The sequence below is a fragment of the Anolis sagrei genome, chromosome 2 (genome assembly GCF_037176765.1).
Source record: "Anolis sagrei isolate rAnoSag1 chromosome 2, rAnoSag1.mat, whole genome shotgun sequence".
Classification (NCBI taxonomy): Eukaryota; Metazoa; Chordata; class Lepidosauria; order Squamata; family Dactyloidae; genus Anolis; species Anolis sagrei.
In genome coordinates this window covers 146,557,753-146,567,241 of record NC_090022.1, presented here as the reverse complement: position 1 = coordinate 146,567,241, position 9,489 = coordinate 146,557,753, and positions in this window count along the sequence as shown.

The window sequence follows — 9,489 nt, the reverse complement described above, 5'->3', positions numbered from 1 at the left end:
GAAGCCACAGGGAGGAGGGAGCAAGCTTGTTTTCTGCTTCCTTGGAGACTAGGACGCGGAACAATGGCTTCAAACTACAAGAGAGGAGATTCCATCTGAACATTAGGAAGAACTTCCTGACTGTGAGAGGCGTTCAGCAGTGGAACTCTCTGCCCTGGAGTGTGGTGGAGGCTCCTTCTTTGGAAGCTTTTAAGCAGAGGCTGGATGGCCATTTGTCAGGGGTGATTTGAATGCAATATTCCTGCTTCTTGGCAGGGGGTTGGACTGGATGGCCCATGAGGTCTCTTCCAACTCTTTGATTCTATGATAGTTTGAAGGCGTATGTAGAGTTGCCAGCTTTCCAACCTGTATTTAAACAGCGGCTGTTTTGTGCCATCCTGTGTCAGGGTGCCTTTACACAGTAGAATGAATGTAGTTTGACACCATTTTAGCTACCATGGCTTCATGCCGTGGGATCCTGGGAGTCATAGTTTCCCATGGCCTTTAACCTTCTCAGCCAAAGAGTGCTGGGGACTTCCCAAACTACAAATCCCAGCCATGTTGGTGTTAATTCTATAGTGTAGATCAAGTATGGGCAAACTTTGCCCCTCCAGGTATTTTGGACTTCAACTCCCACAATTCCTAACAGCTGGTAGGCTGTTAAGAATTGTGGGATTTGAAGTCCAAAACACTGGAGGACCGAAGTTTGCCCGTGCCTGGTGTAGGTGTTTTTCTTGCCAAAGGAAACCCCATTAAATTCATAAGTTGGCAGGTGTCAGCTTTCCAACCTGCCTTCAACAGCAGCTGTTGTTTGTCGTCATGAATCAGTCCTAATGTTGCCTAATTCTCCACTGCAGTGCAGGATGTATGCACAAGCTACGGTTAGAGCCTCAAGTTATGACAGGTGTGTATGTATCTAAATACATTTTTTAAATTAAACATGTTTTATATTATTGGTTAAAAACACTCAACAGGGAAGACATCAAAAGATACAACTTTCTTGCCGATTGTACACTTTCATTAGATTGTCCTTTAAAGTTCCCTTATCTGTTATCTTAATATACATACAGGACAGTGGGCCCATGGTATCCACTGGGGTTTGGTTTCAGAATTCCTGTAGATAGCAAAATCTGTGGATGCTCAGGTCGTATTATATACAAAAGTAAAGGAAAAGGTTTTCCTTTGACATTAATTCCAGTCGAGTCTCACTCTGGGGAATGTTGCTCATTTCAATTTCTAAGCCATAGACACCTCCAAGGTTATGTGGCTGGCATGACTGCATAGAGCGCTGTTACCATCCCACCAAAGCGCTACCTATTGATCTAGTCACATATGCAATTTTTCAAACTGCTAGGTTGGCAGAAGCTAGGTCTCACAATGGAAGCTCACCCCCTCCCAGATTCGAACCGCCAACCTTCAAGTCAGCAAGTTCTGCAGCATAGTGGTTTAACCCACTGCACTATCTTGGTCTAATCTGTGTTGTTATTTTTTTTAATAAGCTTGATTTAAGTTGCTTTTTTGAATTTGAATATTTAATAAAAAATTGAGAAGAACATATATTTTTTCAAGCTGTGGATGGTTGAATCCATGCATGCAAACTCCATGGATATCGAGGGTCAACTGTACATACAAGTAAATGCAAGTCCACCGCTGCCCAGTAGCACTTAATTGTAGAGCCAGACTGGCTCTTAGGATATGCTGGCGATGCATGTCACTGCATTCATCACATATATACACCAATATATGAATCAAAAAGTCGGCTAATAAAGCAATAATTTAAACAGTAACCTACCTTCCCCGCAAAAGAGGCTGACATTCCCTCAAAGCAGAAGTTTCTGGACTTGAATGACACAGTTGTTAAGTTTACACACTTTGTGATTTGACTTCAAGGCAGGACTGTTCAGAAACAAGCCTCATTAAATCTAATAGCACCTACTCCCTGCTTTTATTGATCAATTACACTGCCTCATTCACAGAATGTATGGCCTGAGACTGGAGTCCAGATATTTGTTTTCCCTTTACCGCTGTCCTGGGTTTTTCCACCACTTCTGTCTTTTGTCTTACCTGAGAGTGGAAAATCCACTAGGAAGGGAACATAAGAATAGGAACCAAAATGCCCTTGGATTAGTAGGATCTGAACGCAACTCAAGGGCTTGGTGACCGGCTTATACGTTTCTGGAGATTACGAGTTAAGTGTTTCTTCTGGGCACTTAACTTGTCACATGCCCTTTATCTAAAAATAACAGATGTCCAGGCTAGAAAAGTTTGTTTTGCAAGCAGAATCTTAATGGAAAAAGGGCACAAGGGATACAACTCAATGCAAGACATACTTCAGGCTAAGTCCCTAAGCTCTCCCTGAGCTTCACTGCTAGTAAAAATGGAAGGTATTTGTGAGCTTCTCTCATATCCCAAGACCTCTCTATGCACACAGGCAGGTTGTTCAAGGACCTTACAGCACGGGGATGTGCTGAGATAATATAGCTGTGCAATGCATATAAATAAAATAACCCACATGACTCAAGCCACTCCACAACTATGTATAAGACAATATTGTACAAATTGTAGTGATGTATTAATGCAACACAGGAGATCACTATTCTTCTCCATACTTTAAAAGAACACTTAGTTGTTGTTCTATCAAGCTTTGTACTATGTATGCTGATGAGCAAATGCCTTCTAGGATATTGGGTGTGGTGTGTTTTCCATACCTCTTTAACCTGGAAAGGCTTTTGCCTGGAACCATGTGGTGTATCGCTTGAGCTGTAACTACTTTGTTAGATTTCACCCCACAAAACTAGCAGCAATTCTAGTTTACTGTGTAGTATCTGGGCTAAAAATAGTTCAGGAATGAATATTCTGCAAGCTAACTGGTGAACACCCAACACCGCCCCACATACGTCTTCCAGCAATAAATTCCAACTTTGTTGGGAGGCTTAGAATGAGGAAGAAATCATCTTCTGTAGCAGCTGTTTATGAAGCGAGGAACTTACCATAACGATTTTCAACTTAGAAAAAGGTTAATGAGTACAAGAATTATGTCAAGGGAAATTGCTCTGTTTTACAAGGAGTTACCCTCTAGCATTTGTGAAATCACTAAAACAGGAAGGTTAAAAGGAAGAATCCTCCTGCCAATCTAGTGAATTTATATAAAAGATCACTGTCCAAAAGTCAATGAATCAAACTTTTTCCAACTCCTAGTTTTTACAGCTGGCCTTCTGTATCCACAGATTCTGCCATCCCCAGCTTTAAAATATTAGGGAAAACTAAAAGTAAATTTAAAGTTTGGCATTTATATAAGGGACACTACTTTATCATGCCATTGTCTGTAAAGGGTTCTTGACTATCAGTGGATTTTGGCTGAGAGTGATTCTCTTTTTTTTAATTTAAAAATAATCTTTATTTCGTTTTCATAAAAAATAAAAACATGGAAAGTCTGGTGGAGGGGGTAGGGAAGAGAGTGTGGGGAGGGTAGGGGGGGGGATAGAAAGCTTAAGAATAGTATGGAACAGATTGGTTTCTGGTTATTTACAACAGGTAAAAATAAATGTGACTGTAGTGTGCCGGGTGTAGAAGCAAGAGATTGGGGAGGCATTGTGGGGGAAAAGCGTTAAGGGGGGGGGGGTAGGGTTTGTGAGTTCTGTACTGTTGTTGACTTCCCGGTATCTTTAGGAGGTTCTTCCTGTTCCTTCGTTCTTATCTTCTTCTTGCTTTCCTTCTTTGTCTTTTTACAGCTCTCCTCTTATTAATCCTTTCCTTCAGCTTCATTTATGTTAGTAATTCCATATTTTTTCCTTCTGCTAAATACGTTGTTACGTCTTTCCAATCTGTTTCGGCTGTTGGAATGCCCCTTCTTTTAGAAAGTATGTATGTTAGTTTATCCATATTTCTTATATCTAGGATTTTCGTTAGCCATTCCTCTTCTTCTGGCGGATCTTTTCCTTTCCAGTGTCTTGCATAGACTATTCTAGCTGCGGTCGTCAAAAGGAATAGTATTTTATCTTTGTTTTTTTCCAACTTTATATTATGTATCCCTAGTAGAAAAGTTTCCGGTTTCCATGGTATATCCGTCTTCAATATTTTTTGTAATGTTTTTTGTATTTTTCTCCAATAGTTAATTGCTTTTGGACATGTCCACCATAGGTGGTAGTATGTCCCTTCCTGTTTTCCGCATTTCCAACATTTGGAGTTTGTATTTTTATTGAATTTCCCTAGTCTATGGGGCGTTATATACCACCTGTAAGCTACTTTAAACCAATTTTCTTTAAGTTCCATTGCCTTTGAGTATTTCAACTTCTTGTTCCAAACTTCTTCCCATTCTTCTTTTTTTATCTCTCTTCCTATGTTTTCCCTCCATTTCTTCATGTATGTTTTTTCTTTCCCTTTGTCTCCTTCTTCCTCTAACAGTTTTTTGTATATTTTGGAAATTAGTTTATTATCAGATTGCATTATTTTGTCCCAGAAACAAGGGCCTTCTTCAAATCCTTTTTCTTTATCTCTCTTGAAATGTTGTTTAATTTGTTCGTATTGGTACCATGAAATTTTGCTATTTATATTTTTTAGTTCTTGTTGGGTTTTAATCTTAAATTCTCCTCTTTCTTTTCTTATTATGTCCTTGTAGTTGGGCCAATCGTTCCACCCCAGAAATCTACTTTGGGAGGCTTCAAGTGGCGAGAGCCATAGTGGGGTTTTCTTGTAGAATTTGTCTTTATACCTATTCCATACCTTAATTAGAGATGAACGCACGAAATGGTTGCCGAAGTTTTTTTCTTTAGTGGCTTTTTCGTATCCTAGATAGGCGTGCCATCCTGATGTGAGTCCTTCTCCTTCTATGTTTAGAATCTTCTTTTTCTTCAGTTTTGCCCAATCTCTGATCCAAATAAGGGCGCATGCATCGTGGTATAATTTAATATTCGGGGTGGCTAAACCTCCTTTAGTTTTCCCTTCTGTCATGTTTTTATAATTTATTCTTGGGGTTTTCTTCTGCCATATGAATCTCATTATATCTTTTTTCCAATTGTTAATTGTTTTCTGGCATCTGATTATGGGCAGGTTTTGAAATAGGAACACTAATTTTGGAAGGATTGACATTTTCACCGCAGCAATTCTGCCTAGTAAGGATAATTTCATATTTCCCCATTTTTCCAGATCTTTTTTTATTTTTTTCCATTTTTCTATGTAGTTGTTTTCCAATAGTTGTAGATTTTTAGCCGTAAGTATTATTCCTAGGTATTTTATTTTTTGTGAAATTTGGATATTCCAATCCTTCCCAATTTTTTCCTGTTCTTTCTTTGTAATGTTTTTTGTGATTGCTTTGGTCTTTTCTAAGTTGATCTTAAATCCTGAGACTTCTCCATATTCTTTGATTGTTTTTAGCCATTTTTCTAGGTTGTTTTTTGGTTCTTCTATAATTCCGATAATGTCGTCCGCAAACGCTCTTATCTTATAATCCTGTCCTTGAATTCGTACTCCTTTGACATCTTTGTCATCTCTAATTCTGTCCAGTAAAATTTCTAATGTCAGAATGAAGATCAGCGGAGACATTGGACAACCTTGTCTAGTTCCCTTTTGGATATGTATTGTCTCTGTTTGCTGGCCGTTTATTATGAGTTTCGCCTCCTGGTTACTGTATATTGCTTCAATTATGTTTTCGAAGTAGTGACCCATATCCATCTCTTTTGTTACAATTTTGATAAAATCCCAATTTACGTTATCAAAGGCTTTTTCAGCGTCTAATGCTAAAAACATCACCTTCTTTTGTATGTTATTCCCAAAATGTTCTATAAGGTTAATAATTGTTCTCACATTGTCAGCTTGAGATCTTTTAGGTAAAAAGCCTGCTTGTTCTTCTTTAATTCTTTCACTCAATATTTTTTTTAATCTTTCTGCAATAATGTTTCCAAATAGTTTATAATCGAGATTTAATAATGAAATGGGTCGATAATTTTTTACATCTTCTGGGTTTGTGTTTTCTTTATGGATTAGGGTTATCAGGGCTTGTCTCCATGTTTGGGGCATTTCTTTTTTATCTCTGATTTCATTCATTACTCTTTTAAGCAGGGGGGTCAATTCTTCTTGAAATGTTTTATAGTACGTGGCAGTTAGTCCGTCTGGACCTGGGGCTTTCTCTTTTTTCAGTTCATTTATTGCCTTTTTGATTTCTTTTTCAGATATTTCGCTGTTTAACGTTTCTCTTTGTTCTTCTGTTATATGCGGTATATTTTTTTCCCCTAAATATTTGTAGATTGCATTTTTGTCTATTTTTTCTTCTTTATACAATTTCTGGAAAAAATTTTCAAATTGGTATTTTATCTGCTTTCCTTGTGTGTATGTCCTATCTCCTTCCTTTACCCTAGTTATGTATGTTGCTTCTCTTCTTTTCCTCAGTTTGTTTGATAGCCATCGCCCTGGTTTATTTGAATTTTCGAAGTGGTCTTGTCTTAAAAATTTCAGTTGTTTCGCCCTTTCTTCTTGTTCTAGGAATTCTCTCTGTTTTTGTAAACGGATCAAATTTTCAATGATTCCTTTATTTCTTGGATTTTTCTTTAGGTTGATTTCTTCTTGTGTGATTTTACTCATTATTTCTTTCTCTTTTTTGTTTTTAATTTTGTTTTTTATTGCCTTTTGTTGTATAAAATTGCCTCTCATCACCACTTTGCTCGCCTCCCATACTATGAATGAATGTGTTTCTTGAATGTCATTTATGTCGAGGTATTCCTTTAGTAGTTTCCTATTCTTTTCTACGTCTTCTTCACTTCTCAATAGATTATCATCTAGTCTCCATCTTCTGGTTTTCTCTTCGAATTTTATTTTAATTTCTATGGGGCAGTGGTCTGATTCCATTCTTGGAAGGATCTTTATCTCTTCAACCTCTGTGACTAAGGATTTTGACATCCAGGCCATATCAATTCTAGACCATGTTTCGTGTCTGGCCGAATAATATGTAAAGTCTTTCTTTCCTTCATTTTTCCTTCTCCAAACATCTTCCAGATTCAACTCCGACATTATACTTGTTATTGTTTTTGGTAGGGTTCCTCCCCATTTTTTCCTTTCCCTTTTTCTTGTGTGGTCGTTATTACTTCTATCCTGGGTTGCGTCCATTACTCCATTGAAGTCTCCCATAATAATCAGGTGGTCAAATTCTTGTTCATTAATCTTTGTTTTTAGTTTTTCTGCAAATTTTGTTTTGGAATCGTTGGGGGCATATATGTTACACAGTAGAATTCTCTTGTCTCTTATCGTTATTGTGACCCCTACGAATCTTCCCTCTTCATCTTTGAAGGCTTGGCTTGAAGGGATATCCTTATTTATGTATGTCACTACTCCTTTCTTCTTTTCCGGAGCCGCTGAATAGTATGTTTTCCCTAAATTTCTGTTGTCTAGGTGGGCTATGTGTTTCTGGGCAATGTGCGTTTCTTGGAATGCAATCACATGATACCGTTTCTTTTTTATTCTATTAAATACTTTATTTCTTTTATTTTTACAGTTAAAACCATTAATGTTGTTACTATATATTCTTAAGGTATCCAGTGTTGATTAGTTCCTTTTGGGGTGTGTTGCGCTTTTAGTTTCTTTCTTCCTCTGCTCTCTCTTCCTGGTTTTCTCCTTCTTCTCCTTCTTCTCCCTCTTCCTCTTTGCCTTCTTCTCCTTCACTTTCTAACACTTCTTCTACTCTGTTCAGGTTTGCTGTGTCTATTACTTTTCCTAAATCCATTTTGTAATTTTTCCTTGTCCAGGCCTTCTTTCTCCGGAGACTCGGTGCGGGCTCTTTTTCTCTCTTTCTCTCCCTCTCTGTTGTAGTTCATATTCTTTTCTCTTTCTTTTATGATCTTTTTTAGGAAGTCCTTTGCTGTTTCTTCATTTGTAATCCAATGTTTCTGTTCATGGTATGTTGCCATCAGGCCTTCTCCCCTTTCCCATCGGAAACGTATCTTCTGTCTTTTGAGTTCTTCCACGAGTGGGGCATATTTTTTCCTTCTACTTAGAATGACTCCTGGTATTTCTTTTAGGATTACCACTTTCTTGCCTTTATAAAAGACTGTTCTCTTACTATTGACCTTCAAAACCTCATCTCGATACGTTTTTTTTGTAAAGTGGACTAGGACGTCTCTAGCTGTTTTGTTCCTTCTTGCGAAGTTGGTGTTAATTCTGTATATTCTGTCTGCTTGTTCCTCAATTTCTTGTTCTGTCTTTTCCATCAGTTCTCCCAATATTTCTTTTACTTTTCCTCTTATGTTCTCCCCTTGTTCTTCCTGGATGTTTCTCAGTCTTAGTTGATGTTCCATGTCTTTCATTTCTGAAAGTAACTGTTTTTCTTCTAATCTTTCTTTTTCCAGATGGAGTATCTTGATCTTTCTTTCTAAACCATCTTGCGTTTTCTTCAATTCTTCTTTTTCTATTTTCATACTTTTGATTTCACTTTGTAGAAGTACTATCTCTGTCTTCATTCCTTTCACTTCTTCTTTTATCTCTTTCAGACTTTGTGCCTGTTCTTTAGTTGTTTTCTGGTGTTCTTCTTGATTCTCTTTCATTATTTGTAATTCTTTGATTATCTCTTTTAGCATATCTTTCACAGTTGGTTCTTCCGAGACAGATCCTTTCCTTGCTGTCCCTTTGTTCTCTTTTCCTTCTTTTATCTCTTTCAACTTTGGTGTTGTCATCTCTTTTTCTCTTTCTTTTGTGTTCTTTTAAATAGTCCTAGGGGGTTGCCTTCTTTTCTATTCTTTTGGGAGATCTGTGGATGATCAATTATTTTTTTCTTTTTACTATATTATTATGATATTTGGCCAATTATACCTATTTGGCCAATGGTACCTGGAATTGCTTTTGGTGCGCAGAGGTAGTTCTCCAAGCAGAGTTGCAGCTCCCTCTAATTCTCTATCCTTGTATATATATATATATATATATTATTTTATTTTTATTTAATTATTTGATTGTTTGCTTATTGTTTGTTTAATCCCTTATTTGTTTATTTTACTTCGTCTTATTTAATTTACAATTTTAAAATTATTATCCTTATTTCTTACTCTGTTATATCCCGTTTTGTTTTCTATTACCTCTGTTACCTTTGCTCACTTTATTACCTTCGCTCTCTGTTCTCCTTCTCCTTGCCTTCGCTCTCTTCTCCTTCTCCTTCTCCTTGTTGCTGCACTCCTTGGTCTTAGCCCCTTCTCCAAGTCTCACTCTTCCTGTCTTCGCCTGCTTATGTCTTGCGGCTATCACTTCTAATCTCTTTGTTTACTTCCTGGTTTCTCTTCTCGGTTCTTTTCTTGTAGCTTCTCGCGAGATCTTGCAACCTGCGCAGTTTCTCGCGGTTTCTTCCTCTTCCCGCAGTCTCTCGCACTAACCTTGACCTCTCGCGATGTTTCGGCGGTGCTTGGGCGCCGTCTAGACTCCTCCCGCTTGCTCACGCCGCGTTGCCCTGGCCCCGCCTTTCCTCTTCTTCTTCTCCTCGTCCTCTTCCTGCCGCCTCCTCCCTCTTATCTCGGATCCGTGTCCTCCTCCGCGTCGCGA